Below are 20,463 nucleotides of genomic sequence, written 5' to 3' on the forward strand. Positions count from 1 at the left end.
GTGGCCGTTTTTGCATTTCTTCCCCATCGAAATAAGGCCGCCGTGGCCGGAATTGGATGGAATTGTACTTGGATAGCGCGCTTGTCTTCGACTTCGTTTCTTCTTGTGTCCGTGTTTTGCTGCGCTATCCAGGCACCATTCCATCATGACCAACCAACAAGCCCATATCGCCACCCTCGTCGGGGTGGGATCCCCTGACATCGGGCTTAGCAACGCAACACTATAGCCGCTAAGCCACCGTGGCGGGTTATCTGTAAAGTTAACCTGTTTCTGGAACTAGCGCAAATCCGTGTTTGTGTCATCACGATGTTGCGAAGAATGGGCGCAGCAAAAGGAAGAAACCCTGTTTGATACAAGATATTTACAGCGTGTGTCTGTCAGTAGCCTACTAGAAAGGCATGTCGTGGCTAGGGTGGTGTTCGGAGCATGGAATCCACCAAGCCCATCGACTACGACGTCAAGTTGTAGAAAATGAAGCAAAAGTGGTTTATTAGATTAATTACACGGCTCCAGTGCGGAAGCCCACTCCATGCAGGAGCAAATTAACGTCTCAGTTTACATCAGGGCCCTCTGCCTACACTCTCGAAATATATCTGCTTTTAATCCCGTCGTGTTCCCTAGGCGAGTCGACTAGGGAATCCGAAGACTGTCCAGCAGCAAATCACCATCGTCGACTCCGTTGCGATACTACGCCCAGGTTATCCATAACCCACAGTGACTCCGCCGCGAAGAAATTGGTTTGGAATTTGTGGCAAAAAGAAATCATCCTGGCAAAAAGAAATCATCCGGCGACACCTGGTTGGTTCGTCGTGGCCTACCCCATTCTTCGCACAGTCTTCAAAGTTCAGGTCGGGCTTAAGGCCTTTCGTGGAATACTAAAGCCTCCGGTTTGCACACTGTCTTTCTTCGCTCAACCTGCAAGGTGATTTGACTCGTCTAATTGACTTTGATTATCCATTCGTTGACGGGGTTCCCTCTCGTTCATCTTTTCTTCAGTTTCCAGGTAACGGGGGGAGGGGGAGGTATGCTGTAACGGCGCCCGCCGCTATCAGTGCGTGATAGGCGAAAGGCCGGAGACGACTGTAGTCCAACCTACAGGTAAGTGGAAAAAGCTCCGTCTTTAATTCCACAGCACTTTAAGTAGAACCAGCGCGACGTCAGCGACACGTGGTTCCATACATGCGTCAGGCACAGTGAATCGACGCGTCATGCGGAAGCGTGCTTTCAGCTGCAGGGAAATACGTTCCAGCACAGGGTACTCTTTTAGTCGTTGTCCACGCTTCGCTGACGTCGGGTTAGGGGGTGCGAGGGTATGACACATGGCATACGTTCAATTAACACCCTTGGTAGTGTTGAGGCGAAACATGCAGCTAATCCCCAACGCTAGAAAAACCTTGCTCTACCCTCACCGAGGGATATTCTGCTAAAGCCAGTGTCCCACAAGAAAGATAAATGTACCTTCGTAACACGGAACACACAGGTGGTCCTACTCCATGGTCTTTATTGGAACAGCGCCATCTGGAGCTGGTTGCCTTAGGACAAGAGATATGGGAGCAAACATTCGCAACAGGTTGAGACATCTCTCTGCTGTAGCAAAAATCAGGATACAACTCAACACATCCTGATGGCATGCGGTAGTATTTACCCGGCGAGACCCGTAGGAGACGTTCATCTCTCAAAAGCACTGGGATATAGAGCAGATAGGAGCATTAACCGGTCAGCAGTCGCGTTAAGCAAGAGATGTTTAGAGTATTGGGGGTAAAAAGAAGGCAGGAAAGAAACTGATAGGATCTGATCCGTTACGTATGCAAGTACCAGGTAAAGCTTTAAGGAATAGAGAAAATGATTCAGACAATATAGTAGACCGATAAATGTGTACACAACCTGATTAGCTCAGAGAGGCTACGTGACTATATTTCACATCTCCGTTTCCAAGGGAATACAAACGGCTAATAATAATAATAATAATAATAATAATAATAATAATAATAATAATAATAATAATAATAATAATAATAATAATAATAATAATAATAATAATAATTGTCTGAATCATAGTGTTTAAGGTTAGAAAATATTTCACGGGCTGTGAAGAATGCACTGGTCTTGTGGTGTCCGAGACAAGTTCGGTCACATGAGATTCCTTATCGTGCATCCAAACCACGGTGCTCAATCTTTTTTCTCATTTTGCATTCAGCATTTGTAAACGAAATGTGGCCCTCAGGGTCTGGAATCGAACCCACAACTTCGTGTTCAGCAGCAGGACACCATAACCATTGAGTAACCGCTGCGAACGAACCATAGACTCAATACACTTACAGTTATATGCAGTATACGACTGCTGTGTTTCATTAGGGTAGTTTCATTAGTTAGTCTCTATGATGTGTGCTTTCCGTGAGAGCTAACTATGTGACGTAGGCATTATATTACCTTGCGCGCAAGAAATAGCAGCGCTTTAGGCAGCTGGGGCATTGTATCCCCGTGGTCTACCGGTCTTCGAGGCAGCTCGTGACAGTAATGTGCATCACCTGGAAATTCTTGTTCCCTGATCCTTTCTTAGTTTGTTCCTTTTTCTTTAGTTTGATGTTCCCCAAACACTCGAGCAGGCTTGCTAAGCAAACCAGACTTTGTTCTGATCAACCTCCTGCCTTTCCCTTTTTTCTCCCCAACCTCAATTCCCTCTTCCCCTATGACTAAACCATGAGAAAGGTTCCGTCGCACAAGTGCCCGCTCCGAAAGCTTAAACAGAGACTGTGCATCCAATCGATATAAAACCTCCTCGCATGTGCCCTCTTTTGCTGACCAACTCCAAACGAGGCGGTCACGAGTGCCGCAGCACCGTGGAAAAGATGAAGGCTAATCAGCCACAGAGAAGCGAGCCACTGGAACGGATCGAAGTCGCAGTGACATCTCTCTTCCCAGTGAAAAGTTGGAAAGGAAGCAAAACGAGGAGGCCCAAGTGAAGCTTCCCGTCGAAGTCCGTCGGCTCTGCGAGCTGCGTCAGGCTGCTTTATGTTCCGGCCTTTTCGAGGAAGCACAGTTGAAAACGTCTCAATGTTTGGACGCGCGGTCACGAAGAGCATGCGTTGTAAAGAGAAGTCACGTCGTTTTCTCGCGCACCCTGAAAGCTTTTGACCCTAGGAAGTTCTCTCAGAGATCGAGAAACGTTCAAAGTGGGCACGGAGTTACGGTGGAGCGTTTGTGGCTCGGTAAAGTGTATAAGCATCTCTCTAGCGAAGCAAAAGCTTCGAAGCCTCCTGAATATGCAGGAAGCACTGAATTAACCGTGGGCTGTAACCGGATTTGAGTAGATTACGTTACTCCTAAGGCACTCAAGCATGACGCGTGATGAGAAGTGAAGTAATCGTCCAAGAATCACATCTGCTTGCAACAATAGGGAATTTAACTTTTTGTTTGGAAACTGTGAACAGCCTTCTGGGACATTTATCTTTCTGCGCGTGCGTGCGTGTGCGCTTACAGACACATACATACACACACGCCATGTTGTTGTAGCCTATTGAGCTCGATCATTGACTTCGCAGCACTATTCGGGATGACCAGTGGTCTGAAGAAGCCTGGCCTACGTCGTCTCGTCTCGTATCTCGTCGACGTCGGCCACCGCTATACGATTGTCGGCCGTAAATTGGGAAGCTTGAGGCACGTACCCAGGGGGGGGGGGGGGGGGGGCGCCACCCCCTCAATACTAAGCGGCTTACCCCCCCCCCCTCCCCTACCCACGCCACCATTCCTCATAAACATTCCTGAAGCGGCGCCAAATCATTCTTGAGACTTGACAGCTATTCGGTCGTCAACATTTTGGTGCCTTTTTCACTCCTTTTGGATGACCGTAGTTATCGGCATCTCCGGGGGTGTGAAGGCCAGTTTTGTCATCGATTCAGTGCCCACGCGATTAACTCGAGATGAGTTCAGTGGTCACCATCTATTGCAACAGTCACGCGCTTCACTGTTGCTTCTTACCCACCGTCGTTGCTCAGTGGCTATGGTGTTGGGCTACTGAGCACGAGGTCGCGGGATCGACTCCCGGCCACAACGGCCGCATTTCGATGGGGGCAAAATGCGAAAACATCCGTGTGCTTAGATTTAGGTGCACGTTAAAGAACCCCAGGTGGTCAAAATTTCCGGAATCCTCCACTACGGCGTGCCTCATAATCAGAAAGTGGTTTTGTCACGTAAAACCCCAAATATTATTACTGTTGCTTCTTTAGTTCAACCTTTTTGTTGAGACTTATCAAGTGACGAGTCAGCTGGCCCGTGTGCTCGTGGAACGAGTCGCGGCCGGAGACAGACAGTTTTAGTTTAGCGTTTGCAACCAAGCGTAAACGCATTACATACGTAAAGAAATAGCGTTGTCATCACTGCGCATGCTCTGAGCGCTATTGGGTTTATGCAGTTTACGTACGCTAAGATAACGTACGTTATTTGGCGAGTTTACGTTCGAATGTTTACGCACGCTAAGAAATAGCATTGTCGAACATGGCGGCACCCATGGCTTCCGCTTCAGCGTTAATTCTCGTGATAGCTGCGTTCTGACTCGTGCTGATGGCAAGTAAATACTGAAATGAGATTTCGCTTTCTCTAAACTCACCTGAAACGCTAGTTATGAGCGCATAGCGCGTCCAATTTCCGAGATCGTTCAGCTATTCCGGCGCCCGTACACAACGAGACGCGTCGGCATAGCAACAACAGGATGATCGGTAATGAATTGCCTTGGCGTGGATAAGTTTGTTGGCACGAGGCACCAGACAGCGCCCCGTTTTAAAACGTCTTCCTTACATTTGCGTTCCAGCATGGCAAACTAAGTCTTGAAAGGACGGGAACCATAACGTCCTGCAAAGGTGATTACGTTTAACGTACGCAAGGCGACAAACGCTATTCTAGTTGCGTTTAACTATTCCATTTGCTTCATTATTTTCTTGAGCGATGACACGCCGCGACGCTGGCATATCCTCGGAACCATATACCTGTGATATAGGTTAAATAATGTGGAAAATAAATTTTATTTATTTGTTTATTTATTCTTGCAAAACATCGTCCATGATCAAACCCTGCAATAACCCTTAAACCCATAAGCAATATGAATGTCACCCATTACCTTGTCTGCTTTTTCCCTTATTGTACAGCACTTTTCATGCAAAATCGGCAACTGGAAACAAGAGTCGCAAGGAGTTGAGAAATTAAGCGATCGACTAAAGGAGAGCCAAGGAAACAGCAAAACAGGAAGGAAATACAAAAATTAACAAATTTAACGCTTCCTTGTGAAACTAATTGTGGATGAACATCTTTTTATTTAAGAAGGAAGTAGAAAAACGCAGGCGCAAATGGAGAAGGATTCCTTTTGTTTTGAATAACGCTTCTACGGTTACCAGTCTAACCGTCTGACGTAGCCACTTCCCTGCTAGGCTTATATGGGTGTTTTTCTATCATTCCGTGGTAGGCGGAGTACGTCTAGAACCGCAGCGTCCTGCGCTTTGCGCGGCTGTACGGGACTGCCAACCACGCATCGTTACGCAACTGCCCAAATAACAACACGAGTCAGTTTTAGCACATAACTTGGTAAGCAGTAAACGAGGGATCCGAATGAACTGTGATTGTTCCGCAAATATATATTTCTCTGTAATTATGCCCGAGCTAAATATAAAAAAATCGCTACAAGAAATCGTTATTTTACAATTGCGCTTGTTTACTTCTTCTTGGCAGTGTTCTTCCTGCGCTTCTTTCCTGCGCGAGTCCATTTGATGTGGTTCCTTGTTTGTCAAGCAAAGAACAGGTCTATCTCACAGGTGTAGATACACCTTATTGTATTTCTCTTTTGCCGGATTCGGCGTTTTTATGGCGAACGGTGGGCATTATTTACATTTACGCAAGTAAAGGATCTCCGCCGTTTATTTGCAAAGAAAAGTTACCTTGGGTTACCACGGATGAATTCCTTGGAGCTAATGTTAGGTTACGCGCAAGTGCGGCAAGTTTGTTCTCTCTGTCGGCTCTCGAAAGAGGAATGGCAATGCAGTTGACGCCGTCATGGGCAGATCGGGCAGCTACGTCCACTCGATCATTGCCATAGATGCCACAGTGACTAGGCAACCACTGATATATTATATCGTGTCCTTCGTCAACTATGTGAAGCAGAGATCATGGAAGTCCAAAAGAAAAATATACATTACACTCTATACCAAACGGAACACTGGTGTCCCTCAAGGTTTTTCACACACATATGACCATTTGCGTTCTACACCTAGCGTGTCATGCACGTCATCCTCATGACTTAACACTCTGCCACAAGGGTGTGAAGATGGCCACAAATTTGTCATTAAGACTTTCATCCCAGCAAACTGCGGAGGAAACTAAGTACGGTGCGCGAGGACCATTCATAACGCTTGGCGCACATCGCGACACTTTAGTGCGGTCGTGAGAGTATAGAAACAATAGATGAGGGAGCAACCCGGAAAAAAATGAAGAAAGGTCATCCGGCTTAATGTAGCAAGATTTCTTGAAACTTCCTCCGAGGCCTTGCTGGCTTCTAGGCCACCTATTCGCTCGTTCAGCAACTTAGCACTGCGGGGAAATATGCAAAGACTTGGCTCTTGCCATACACACCACGTGTTCCACTTTCTCGCACAATGTCGCCCAGAAATCTGAAAGTTGTTGGGGTTAAAAGGGAAGGAGCAAGGGCGGTGTTCATTTCTCTGTGAAAAAATTATCCTCCTCTTTAACCTAACTTCAAATCCTTCATAATGGTATGAAGTTATGAAACTAGTGAAGCGTATAGTTATCGTGCACAACCACGGTAAGCTCACGGAAAGCGATGTCGGGAATACAGTGCGAGAATAGCAGCACGAACCCTAGACTGAGCAGCTCATTAGTGTATGTAATGTCCGCTGCACGCTGAAAAACCAACCTGTGTAATTACTGTGTCGTTCGCACCAGTTCCAACGGCAGTAATGAAATGGCGGAGCAAAAAAAAAAAGAAATGTGCGTGCGCACACGTTAATCGACCGGCGGAAGATCTTGGGCCAGTTGCAGGCATTCAATCAGGTCATGTTCTCTAATACAGCGAATCGCTTGTTGTACGCTCCTGCACCGTCAGCTTTAATTCCTTTCTGTATCATTTTCATTCGTCGTCCCCGACTCCCGCGAGCAGGACCGGTTTTCGAGATTAAAATATGGAGCGCCGATGGGGTCTTGGAGCTTCAGAGAGGCTAAGCCAATGCGGCTAAGCGGCTAAGCCTATGAACTAAACTTGCTGGTAGGAACAATCCGGATTGCAGTTATCCGTAGTACGGGCTATTAGTCGCGTAGCCAGAGTTTAAAGCGAGCGGCGCTGCTGATCAATGCTTGTGAATGGGAGTGTGTGAAAGGGTGCAGTCGGTGAAACCTGTAGCTGCAGAATGTAATTCCATATGGTCAAATAATACGCTCCTTGTCTGGCATGTTTTTCTTGTTTTAGGAAACTAGATTATAGATGTCGTGCTTAACGTGTAACCGTGAATTGAAAAAAAAAAGAACTTGAGACTATGGATAACACACGCCACGTGAACAAATTTCACATAAAAGGTCATGCTTGACACACAGTGACGCACCAGAACACCTGATGGGTGAAGACACAACATCGGCGACCGGCATAAAGACAGAGAAATGGGAAACGTTAACTGCATAGAAGAAAGCAGAAAGGTCAAATGTTGCAGCGGTTCAATATATATATATATATATATATATATATATATATATATATATATATATATATATATATATATATATATATATATATATATATATATATATATATATATATATATATATATATTTATTTATATATATATATATATATATAATGAATGCAGTGATTTCCACCAGTGAAGATTCAGATTACCTACCCTACGCTGGGGGAAAAGAGAGAAGGGGAGAGAGAGGTTATATCGACGTGCACGGGCAGTACTTGAGACAAAGGCGCTCATGCAAACCAGACGTTGTCAGAAAGCACAAAAGTTTCTTCATTGCCTTCTTAGCCGATGATCAGTGGGGATGGTGCTCTAGTACTGTCTGCTCACTCAGAGGACGATCACCTAGTTTCCTCAATGTGTGGGACAAAGACGGTTTTTGTGCTTCAAATTGAGGATAGTGGCACAATACGGGGTCAGTGTTCTCGTATCTGCAAACATCACATGCAAGACTATCAGTCATTCCAATTAGTGCTGAAAAAGGTTTTGTGAAGGCAAGTCCCAGCCGCAACCGACCCAAAAGAGACGCTTCGCTTCTGTGCAGTCCGGCCCGATGTCTGGGTTGCAGTCAAGGGATGAGGTAACTCTCTTGCGCTGGTTAGATCATCGTCCAAATACATATGTGGTCGGCCTAGATGGAGAGCCTGACGGCGCGTGGAAGGATGTCGGCGAGCCCAAGGAGATTTAGATTGAAGAAGGTTGGGCTCAGCACTTCGCCCTGAGGCACCCCATGGTTACTGTAATGTTGAGAGGTTAGATCATCCTCGGTAAGTATGAAAAAGGATCTCCTTTATAGATAGCTACTAATCCACAAGTATATCTTCTCGCCAAGTCCTACTGCCTCTAACGCGTTGAAAACCAGTTCGTACCTTACGTTATCATGTGCTCCTTTAACATCCAGAAACATGGCAGCAGATAATATTTTGCGAGACTTCTGGTTTTCGAAGTGCGTCACCAAGTCGATAACGTTGTCTATGGAACGGACACGCCTGAAACCGGCCACTGCATCTGGATATACCTGATAATTTTTAAGGCACCATTCTAGCCGTGCTGGAACCATTCTCTCGATTGGTTTTCCGATGCAACTGGCAAGCGCAATTGGTGTAGGTGTGATGCAATGTACACAGGCGACTTGCCAGGCTCAAGCAGTGATGAACAGTCCTGGTAATGATAAACGCTCGCACAAGGCAAGTGCAGCTTCGAGTTCGTCCGTGGTAAAAGGGCTATGTATGCGGGGGTCGCGTGACATCGGTAAGTGGTCAAGCGTCGACGTTGCAGCGTAGCCAGTTTCGTCAGCATGCAGTCTTCCTGCAGAAATCGTCAGCGACGTCAATCCCTCAGCATTGTTTGTGAAGGGCCAAATACTTAAAAAGGTGGTGCTGCTGAGGGGCTTCACGGAGACCTCGAACAGTTCTCCATTTGTAACGCAAAGGTTTTCGGGGATCCAAAGACTCGCAAAATGACATCCACCTTTGCTATGCAAGTTTGTCCACGCGACGCTGAATTTTCTTTTGAGTCCTTCTGGCCAACCTCAAGTGATGTAGATTTTGTACGCCTGTATCTTTACTCTGCTCGATGACAAATTGCACGCCTTCTCCAGCTCAATGTCGTATTAGGTGCGTGTAGATGTTCTCGGAAGCGAATGCGTGGCAGCCTCTACAGGACACCCTTTACGGTGTTCTATGGCCTAAAGGACAACTCATCACGACAGCCGTCTTCGACAATTGATTTAAACATCGGCCAGTCGATACACTGAGTGAGAGAACAGCAGCAGTGATTAAGAAAATCAAGTGCGGGTGATTGCTACGAGTTTCTTATCAATTGCTTTATTGTACTCTTAGTATAGCACTCGTATTGTCAACGAGTCTCAGCTCTAATATTGTAAAGCAATGTCCTTTCGATAAACTTTTCTTTTTGTATTCTATGATGATGATAATTTATTGGCATACCCCTTGAAACGAGGTGGTGACAAATGCTAACTAAGGATGCTTGAGTGAGGCTTGCGATGAGCGCTACCTCGGCGCTCCCCTACGCTTACCACCATACTCTTTCAGGCTTAGTGGATCTCACTGTACCCGCACGACGAGGCGGCAGCGAGAGACGTTGCGTGATGCGACGCGCCACAAATTCTTAACCGGTTTAGCGCAATCTTCCTGACGCAACTAATCCAGGATATCGGCGGCCTGCACGGTTTACGCCTCAACACCGGTACTAATTGCTTCGCCTAATCCGATCAGGTGACTGTCCTCGCGCCCCTAATTCTACGCGAAGGGCTTCCGCGAGTTGTGGAAGGGGAAAGATACGCCCAAAAATAAACCCTAAGCGTCACCCCATGTCTTCGAATGTTTTCGCGAGAAGTATCGGAAGGACACTTCCTCGAACTGCGAAATAAGGTGTTCTTTAGTGGTTCCGAACATTGACTTTCAACATTAATCGACGGGAGTTAACGCGCTTTACAACCTGAACATGCCGCGAGATTAAACGTCGTTTCACTCCTTGCCACACAAAAAATAACAAAAAAGAGAGTAACAATAACAAGGAGAAAACGCACAACTCTTTTCGTTGATTGTATTGCGGATACAGAAAGATAGTGAAGCAGAAATCTGGACAAATTGCGGACCGAGATACGCTGAAAGGAAGAACAACCAAACTGAACTAAGTCAAACTTCATTTAGGAGGTAATAAAATGCGCGCATATATGTTTAGGTCGTGGGTTGAAATCTGGGCCATGGCGGCCGCATTTTGATTGCGGTGATATGCGAAAACGCCCTTGTCCTGCGCATTTGGGGCACGTTAAGTATCCCACGTGGTGAAAATTACTCCCGAATGGCTTACTACGGCGTTCCTCATAATCAAATCGGAGTTTTGGCACGTCAAATCCCAGAATATAATTCAATTCAGCTCGCATAGATATTCACTCAGGAGGAGGTCCGTAACACATGGCGGTAAGAAACTAAGTGGAGATAATTACAAATAGAAATAATGTGCTTTCTATAACCATACAGGAAGCTGCGAGCGCAGATCACACACATAGCTTCATGCATTGCTTAGGTTATAACATAATGATGCACGACTGTAGACAGCGAAATAGTGGCTATTTCTTAACAGCGCAAATACATGTTCGCTTTGTTCCAAGTTTATTGTGTTTGTGCATATTGTCTTGTTTGTTTTTACCTCTTCTATTTTCTTCGTTGTACGGTAGATACGGTAGATATAACAACATCATGTAGACTACATTTATGCTGAGCAATCAAAATAGTCATTATAAAATAGAAATAACTACCTATACACAGAAAGAAAAAAACAGCAATGAATCTTGGCGCGTCGACTTTAGCCAACGTGAAGAAAGCGCATGAGCTTCGCAACAGCAGAAAGCAAGGAACGCCTGGCTTTCGGCTTTTCGTTAAATCTCTCGAGTTCTTGAACGTCCCTGGTGGCTTCACGCGCGTGGTCGCATTAGTCGGCAATTAGGCTTCCTCGCTGCGCGCTAACCTGACAAAGAAATGGAGGCGCTGTGTTCTCATATCGAGCTGAATTTAATTACGCACTTACTTGCTAACTCTTTTTCGAGCCCCGGGGCAAATGAAGGAAGGCGCGGGAGTGAGGAGAGAGAGGGAAATGCGGATTGTATTCTGGAACCACAGTTATTTGACTTGGTGGTTGCTAGGTGTGAGAGAATATATGTGCTTTTAGTGGGAGCCCATATATTAAAGCGAAGCTTTCTTTACCTTTTCTCTCGGCTCCGCGCGAGCTGCTGCTGCTGCGATGGTCTTGCCGCGTGGGCCGCTGCGTTCCTTGCGGCATGACCAAATGACCCTCGCATCCTGGATGCCTTAGAACACGCACTTATAAAGGGAGATGTAAGAAGGAAGCAGAAGCATGTACTTGTTGCGGTAAAGCTAGGGAAACGATGGAGCATGTTGTATTAGAAAGTGAAGACATCTGTCCAGTAGTAGATTTAGAAATCACTGGCCTCCTTGATGCCCTTAGGTTCAGCGATAGCAGGGGGACAGTAAGCATGTCCGCATAGAAATTATTAAGAGGCCATTGGAAGATTGGTAAAAGAAAAGTAGGGAAATGACAAAAAAAGGAGGCGTACAAGAAAACGTTCACAGTAGGGGTTCAGAAACGTTGCTTGTGGGAATTCATCGTGTATTTTTTTTCATTTTCTTTTTTTTTACCACAGGTAGGACATTAGGCAATAAAATGACAAAAGCTTGGTCGCACAACCCAACGGGACCCAACCCCCCGTTCCAAAGGGCACGCTCATAATATCCATCCATCACAATACCCATGCTCGTGCGCGCTGTTGGGTTTCTTGCAGCACTACCAGATGGCGCCCGCCTCCGCGCATTCCGACTGGAAATAATTGCACGGAGAAGAATCAAGAGTTAGTGGAATGCCTAAGTGCTGATATTAAGGATTTTGGGAATGATGCTGAAATTATCCTATAAGGTGACATGTATGCTCACGCACAGGATCTAGATGGCTATACCGACAACAGCGGGATGTCAATGCTAGATCTTTGTGAGTAACATAGCCTCGTTATCGAGAATACAGGGCCTAGGTTTGACGGGCAGACCACGTGGGAAGTGGGAAACCGGCAATCGACCATTTATTGCAATCTGATGAGAGAAGAAATTCGTGATAAGCTGAGAGAAATGGTCATTGACGAGGAAGGGCACAGCAGCATAGGGAGTGACTATAAGTGCATCATTTTGAAAATGGGATATGCAGTTGGAAAAAAAGCAAGGAATGCAAAATGGCCAGTCGAAATTTCAGCACTGAACAAGCAACAAATGTAGTCACAAAAGTCGAGGAAGAACTTGCCAAATGACCAAGCAAGAAGTGGGAAAGAAAGAGTGGGAAGTGTAATAATGACAGAAATACGGAAAGGGAAGCAACATGTTCGTTGGAAAGGCAAAAAGAAACCGAACAGCTGGTGGAACAGAGATATACGAGAAGCGATCGCAGAACGACATAAAGCATCCCGAGAGCACAGGCAGGCAAAAAAGCGCAGTTACCGCAGTATGAAGTATGAAGTATGAAGTAGCCAGAAAATGGGAAATATACCAGGAGAAAAAAAAATCTATGGTTAGAACACTAGGGCAAGCAAACATAAAAGATACGTCAGAAACATAAATATGTGAGAAAAGAAAGGCCGTCATTAGAATATTTTGGAACCATATAAAATTATTAGGCAGAAAGTCGTGACAATACAACAACATATTCTAGACGAAGATGGAAATGAACTCGAAGGGGATGTAGCGATATATTACATCCCAAAAATAACAGCCCAATCTTTCCAAGACGATGACGTGGTTGTATTTGAGGAAAAAAGGGGCATGAAAGAGAACCACATGCAAAAGGAGCTGGTGCTGACAAATGTCAACTGGAAGAAAGCCGAAGGGAAAATGCCGAAGCGCACAGTCACAGGGTTAGACGAGGTTCCCGTTAGGCTGAATAATGAACGAGGTCCAAGAAATAAGGAAGCTCTGTTGAAAGCAGTATGAAAGAGTCTAAAAGATAGACAAAGCCCCCACAGTTTGTGCCAAAGTAGAATGAATTTCATTTATAAAGGTACGGGGAAGAAAGACAGAATTCACTCATATAGACCGATGACCATCGCATCCCTAATATAAAGGTTAGGAATGCGGGCAATTCAATTAAAGCTGCAAGCATGGGCAGAGAATAATGGCATTTTGGGAAAACTTCATAATGGGTTCAGAATTTGTAGGCGTCTGGATGATAACTTATTTTTCCCTAATCAGTGTACTGAAATATCCAGAGTAGTAAAGAGACCGTTATATGGGGGCATTTTTAGACAGTACAGGAGCGTATGGCAACGTAGGCTGCAACATTTTCCCGAATATTCTGTAAAGGAACGGCTTGGGCGACAATTGTCTACAGCTTTTGAGAGAGATTTATTTAGAAAGTACCGTTTGCGTTGAATGGGAAGGAATGAGGAGTAAGGAGAAAGTTGACATCAACAAGGGACTGAAGCAGTGGTGCCCTTTATCCCCACTGCTATTTATTATACAAATGGTTAGGGTGCAGAGGGCGCTAGAAGCAAATAATATCCGGTTTAATCTCTCACGCAAACAGGTGGGTACGGTAGCAAAGCAGCAGCTTTCAGGTTTGTTTTATGCGGACAACATCGTGTTGCTAGCTAACAAGCAAAACGATATGCAACCTCTGGCAAATATCTGAGGACTGGCAGGCGATAAGTTAAGTCTGAAATTCAGCGTTAAAAAAATCAGGTGTTATGGTATTCAATGAAAACAGCGAACAGACAGTAAAAATACAGGGCCAGAAAATACGCCGAGCAAAAAAAATGTAAATACCTTGGTATATGGATAAACGAAGACAATACATATATGAAAATACAGTAAAAAACAAATGCAGTAAAGGGGAAGAGAAATGCGGCCATAAAGAAGCATAGAGCGCTATGGGGTTACAATATGTTCGAGGTGCTCCGGGTTATGTGGAAAGTTGTAGTGGTTCTAGGACTTACATTAGGAAATCCGTGTGTTTGCCTGAAATAAGGTGTACAATAGGACTCGATGACAACCCAAGCCAGTGGGACGCCTCGTAGTGTGCGCTCATGGGGAGACTGCAAATAAAGCTGTGCAGGGAGATATGGGCTGGACAAGTTTTGATGTGAGGGAAGCAGGGGTGTAGGCGGGGGGGGGGGGCTTATGGGGCTTCAGCACCCCCCCCCCCCCTCGTATTTTTTTCGTGCTGTCCATGCACCGCCGACCAAAGCAACCACCGGCGCCGGAAATCATTCTGGATTTTGTCTAGAACATCCTTTTCACGCTCGAAAAGCCATTTCGCCGTGAAAATTGCGAACTTGCCATCGGCTGATTTCGCGGCAACGCCCATGCACCGGCAGTCGCATAATGCAAGCAGCCCCATCCGAGCACAAAGTTTCATGGACGTTTTGATGGCGAACAGGATGCCGTGGAATCTACACTCTATCATGGAATTTACGGAGCGCGCAGATGTCAATTCCGAAAATTTATGGGTATAACGTTCTCATAAACTTTTGGTATGAAAGGTTCATTGACATTTCCAAACGTGTGCTTTATATTTTCAATTGCGGAACTTTGTAAGTTTAATGTCCCTATAAATATTTGATGCCAAAAAAGCATTGACTTTTCCAAAGTCGTACATCAGGCCATACAACGAGACAGGCCAAATCAACACACTATCAGACAAGTTTACAACGCCCGCAGCGATGCCCGATGAGCCGAAGCGTTGATGTGGTTCATTCGTGCCGTCATGTCGCATAAAAAATATCAACATTTTTTTCACCTGCTCCAAAGCATTCAGTGAAGACACTAAAGCCAGCCAAGGTAACTACGTTCTTATTTATTTTTTCTACTTTGACTTTTAATCGCGAGGACACATTTAGCGTCTTCAATTTGTTTGTTCTCGATCCCCTAGCCGCGGGTTGCCAGAGCCAGCCAGAGCCCATGCGTTTTTCTAATGTTGCCCCGACCACCGCGCGGCGCACTTCGGTGCGCGTTCGGTTTTCTCTGGCCGAGTGCATTTCCGCCTGGCAGAGCTTTGGACGCTTTCTAGCTAGCAGACGAGAAAAAGAAACAATGGTCGCTATAGCCGCTATCACTGTGGGGAATCGACGGATTGCACCGCGTTCGCTTGAGCGCAACCTCTCCAAAAAGTTTTGTCTCGCCGGTATAGGATACCGAGCAATAATCGCATGGTTCTTGGTGGACCAAGCGTCTCGTGTTTTCTTCGATATTCCTTTAATAGCCACATTAGTTGCCCGAAGTAGGCATTCGATTGTGACCAACATACTGTGCGTTTTGTTTTTTTTTCATTGCGGTGCCCCGCGCCCCACAAAAGAAAAAAAAAAGGCGTTGTTGTGGTGCAGCGAATTGTCGCATGGTGAAAGTCCCATTTTGTTACTTCTTTTACGGAAAGTAATGGGCGATGGGACGCTTCACTTGCCGGATGCTCTTATTACATTGTTGCGACAGCAATTATATCGACACTCTAGGCACATTCCTGCCGTCGCCCTCATGTTCCGCATAAAGTCCAAGGGCGATGACATCGTGACCCCGAGCTGCATGCTGTATGTGCGAGTGAAAGCGTTAGGGTGGTGGAGGGGAATGAGTGAGCCGAAGATGGTGGCCCAGTCTTGTGTGCGCAAGGGAGAAAAGTGAGGAGCAAGCATGCCGCCTTCCGTCGCGCGCTATACATCGGGGGGAGTGGATGGAATGGGGGCGGAATCTAGGATTCTGTGAATCTGTGACTGCGCAACATGTTTATTCGCCGTGTTTGACGCATTATATACCATGACTTTTTCTTAGATACATCGATTAATTGGAGACTTACTTATACGTATGTTTAAATATCTTGTTGCGAGGTTTGGTGTATTTGCGCAGTGAACTTTGTTTCCAGTGGCACTGTTTTGGCCTTTATCAAGCTGTATTTTCGCATTTGTATATTCAATTATATCTTCGCATTTCTAATGTACGAGGGCTAGTAAAATGTAAGTGAGCCTACCCACCCCGCGCAATTATGGTTCTGTTCATTATCTGCAAGGCATGCGCGTAGCACACAGGCATCTCTCATTTACAAAAATGACACGCAGCCGTGAGGATAAATGTTCGTTAATGCTCTCATACACTGGGTTTAGCGTGGTTTCGTGCCGTAATGGACGCTTCAGAGGTTGAGCAGCGTGCTGCCGTGAGGGTTTTGACAGCTGAAGGTGTTTCCCAGAAAGAAATTAGTCGCCGTATGGCTGCCGTGTACAGTGAACATTACATTTCATTGGCCACTGTGAAGCGTTGGAAAAAACGGCTCAAAGAAGGACGTGAAATTTGCAAAGAAAATCCCGGACCGGGCCAAAGCCATCGTGCAATCACCCCCAACAAAATTGCAAAGGTTTATGAGCTGATGAGACAAGAACGGAGGATAAGCATCGATGAACTGGCAGAGCGTGTGAACATCAGTCATAGTTTGGTTCACACCACAATTCATGAACATACCGGTTACCGCCTCTTGTGCGCGCAATGGATGCACAAGATTTTGAACCACCGCCAGAATACGGAGAAGATCGGCGCTGCCTTTACTCATCTGATCCGGTATCACAATAAGGGTGACGATTTCTTGTCTGCAATTGTGATCGGAGGCGAACCATCATGCCACTACTACGAGCCTGAAACCCGACGGCAAAGCTTACAATGGAAACATTCGAATTCACCTCCCCCCCCCCCCCCCCCGAAGAAAGCAAAGGCCGTCATTTCCGCCGGAAAGGTGTTGTTGACTTTTAGTTTTCGATCACCAGGGGCCATTACTGATAGAATTTGCTAAATCTGGAGAGACTATCAATTGTTTCCGATATTGTGAAACGCCGGATCGGCTGCGTGTTGCAATCAAGAACAAACTACGTGGAAAATTGACGCATAGGGTCATCTTGTTCCATGACAATGCCTGTCCCCATGTCGCTGATGTGGTTAATACAAAACTGGCAAAGTTCAAGCGGGAAACGCTACAACATCCGCCATACAGCTTAGACCGGTCGCCTTGCGACTTCCACATTTTGGGGCAACGAAAAAACAGCTCAAGGGAGCTAGATTCGTCTCGGACGATGACGCGAAAGTCAGTTGCAGACGTTTTGAAGCAGCAACCCAAGGAGTTTTATGAGACGGGAATCACACGACTCGCTAGTCAATGGGAGAAATGTCTAAATGCTCATGAACCCTACTTTTAAATAAAGTACCCCGTTTGTCATGTATTCCCACTGACTCATTTTCATTCGACTCGCCCTGGTATATTTTGCAGAACTCCCGCTTTTTATACGTACTCTCTGTTGCGACTATAATTTCGATGCAATTACTCACGACACACGACCGGACACACGACTGCTCCTGCGTAATACATTAGAACAAAGGACAGCGTCATTGAGTTTTTCACTGGCCGTTGCATATGTACAAGAATGTGAACAAGGATCTTGAATGACATAGTTTCATTAACATATTTGTACTCAACTTGTTCATTTCACGGTCTTTACATTTTTCATATCAGCGGCATGCACCGCTTTGCTGACTTCAAACTGATGTAGTTCGAAAGTTCTTGTGATAGTTTCCTTACTTATTAAATAGACAAAAACATGGAAACATTGACATCAGTTATGTTGGGCACAATTTTTGGCACATACGAGTATATCCTTTTATGAAAGTATACATATTTTACTTGTATTGACAGTGCGTAGCGTTCAAGAATTCGCTTGTAGCATCTTTGGCAATGGCAATGCAATTATTATTCGTGTATTTGTTTCCTAGGCAAATTGTTTAAGAGGAAGCTTTAGCTCGGGCCCAACTCCGACGCGGCCTATTCAGATGCATGTAAAACGCCGAAACACTTTTCTGAGATAACTCCTGAATGGCTTTTAATGAAATTTGTTGCATTTGAGAGAGTAAGTTAAATTCTAGTGCCTGTTGGAAGCGGAATTTCGAATTAGGGCATGAACTTTGTTTAAAATATTTTGAAAAATTCGACAGTTCGAAAAATATAGAAGCACGAAGTTTACAAATTAATAGTTCTGCATCAAGAGCAGATATCGCGTTTCTGTAAACGCCATGCATTACACAATTCAAAGCGGACAAATTCGACATGTCAATTTGTATCTTACGTGAATTGGTCATGTTATATACAAGGGTTCTGCAAAAGCCGTATTTCCGTAATACTTAATTTTTTGAGACTCATGTGTAACATATCAATTTTGTCCGCTGTAGATGTACTTTTATGTGCAATTCACAGAATTGTGATATCAATTTTCATTACTGACTTACAGAGTTGTAAACTTAATTGTTTTGTTTTCTGAAAATTTTTGATTTTTGCAACCTTTCAATAACATATTAACGACCTAAATCGAAAATTCTAAACAAACAGTCACTATAACTTGAGTTTTTCTTTTAAACGAAACAAACCTCGTCAAATTTGGTGCAGTGGTTGCCGAGAAAAGCTAATTGTCCTTCTACATGTATTTAGATAGGAGCTCACGTTTAGGTAGGGCTCACGTTGCAGCTCGTCCTCCTCTTAAGGAGGAGGCCGAGCTGCAACGTGAGCCCCCCCTCCCCCCCCCCTCCCCCCTCCCCCCCTCCCCCCCCCGAACGAAATTTCTGGCTACGCCACTGGAGGGAAGCCCACAGTCACAGTAAAATTAACTGTGAAGAACGACTGATGAATATGGATGAAAGTAAATGGGCTGGCTGAGTGTTCAGGTATTTGTACAGGACAAACATTCATTAAGAGTGGAGGAACAGAAGTAGGAAGCTTACCAGCAAGTATACGGCCTGTATGGTGAGCAACACAGCAACGAAAAACGTCAAGTGGAAAGTCAGAGAGGCTGAGATAATCTCTAGGGTGTCGACTAAGGAAAAAAAAAACCTTCCATGAGTAACTACTTAAGAGGAACAACACGAAATGAGGAAAGAAACAATTTGTGATAACTCAAAAGGAAGCTAATTACTTTGCGAAGCGAGATCAGGATGTCTTAGAACACGATCTCTTAAAGCGAGATATAAGAAGGAAGAAAAAGCATGTACTTGCTGCGGTAAAGCTAGGAAAACGATGGAGCATGTTGTATTAGAATGGGAAGATATCTGTCTAGCGGTTGTTTTAGGAATCATTGGCCTCCTCTAAGTCTATGGGTTCAGCGAAAGCAGGGGGAAATTACTCATGTCCGCAAAAGAGATTAGCAAGAGGTGATTGGAAAATTGGTAGAAGAAAAGTAGGGAAAGGACAATCAACGGAGGCGTAGAAAAACATTGTTCAAAATAGGGGTTCAGAAACTTAGGTTATGGGAATTCATCGTCACTATTTTTTTTCCTTTTCCTTTTTTTTCTTTTTAAACATAGGTAGGACATTAGGCAATAAAATAACAATATTGCTGGCCCAACTCACCGCCCCAATCCACAGGGACGCTCATAACATCCATCCATCCATCCGTCCGTCCATCTCTACAGCACCTGGATAATTTGAAAGTAGCAACACTCTCCTACCCGTGCCGCTTTCCTCCTAAATTCTCCTCGCGCGCCAGCTGTACAAGCTGCGCACGGCACTCTCTTTCGCCTTGGCTTCCGCGGACGGGCCAAAGTATTCGATGGAGACGCATGAATTCGGGCCACTTGCACGCCCCAATGGTGTAGAAAATTTTGAAAAAAATGGTGATAACAGCATCGAGAATGATGAAGGTAACGTTTATGAGGTAGTTGGTTTCTTCTTGAAGCCGTATAAATGGGAAATAGTGATGTAAAAGGAGCTTTGAGGCGAGGTCTATTATCAGGAATTCTTTTTCTACCACATAATAAAATGCTTTACTTTGTGGATCTCATCTAGTATTGTTTATGGCAAATCCCTCTGTGTGTCACTTGTTTCCTTTTTCTTGCCTGTGTGCCCCTGTGCACCGCAAGCATTATATTCAGCCTGCTTTCTTACAATGAATTAGTCGCAAATGCAGCGTTCGACCATATGTTTGTCTTTTTAATCTGTTAGTAGCTTTCGCGCTATGGTCCCTTAACTGAATCAATGTCGGTGCGAGCAAGCGTGCGCGATCATGGGAACACCTCCTGCACATTGCCTGTACCCGCATCGCCGTACGTACGCTGAACTTCGCGGACAGACAATTTCTGAGCACGTCAAAAATCGCTGAGATACATTGCGGTTAGGGAGAGACTTATCACTTCTGCTA

Source organism: Dermacentor variabilis, chromosome 5 (assembly GCF_050947875.1).
Source record: "Dermacentor variabilis isolate Ectoservices chromosome 5, ASM5094787v1, whole genome shotgun sequence".
Taxonomy (NCBI): domain Eukaryota; kingdom Metazoa; phylum Arthropoda; class Arachnida; order Ixodida; family Ixodidae; genus Dermacentor; species Dermacentor variabilis.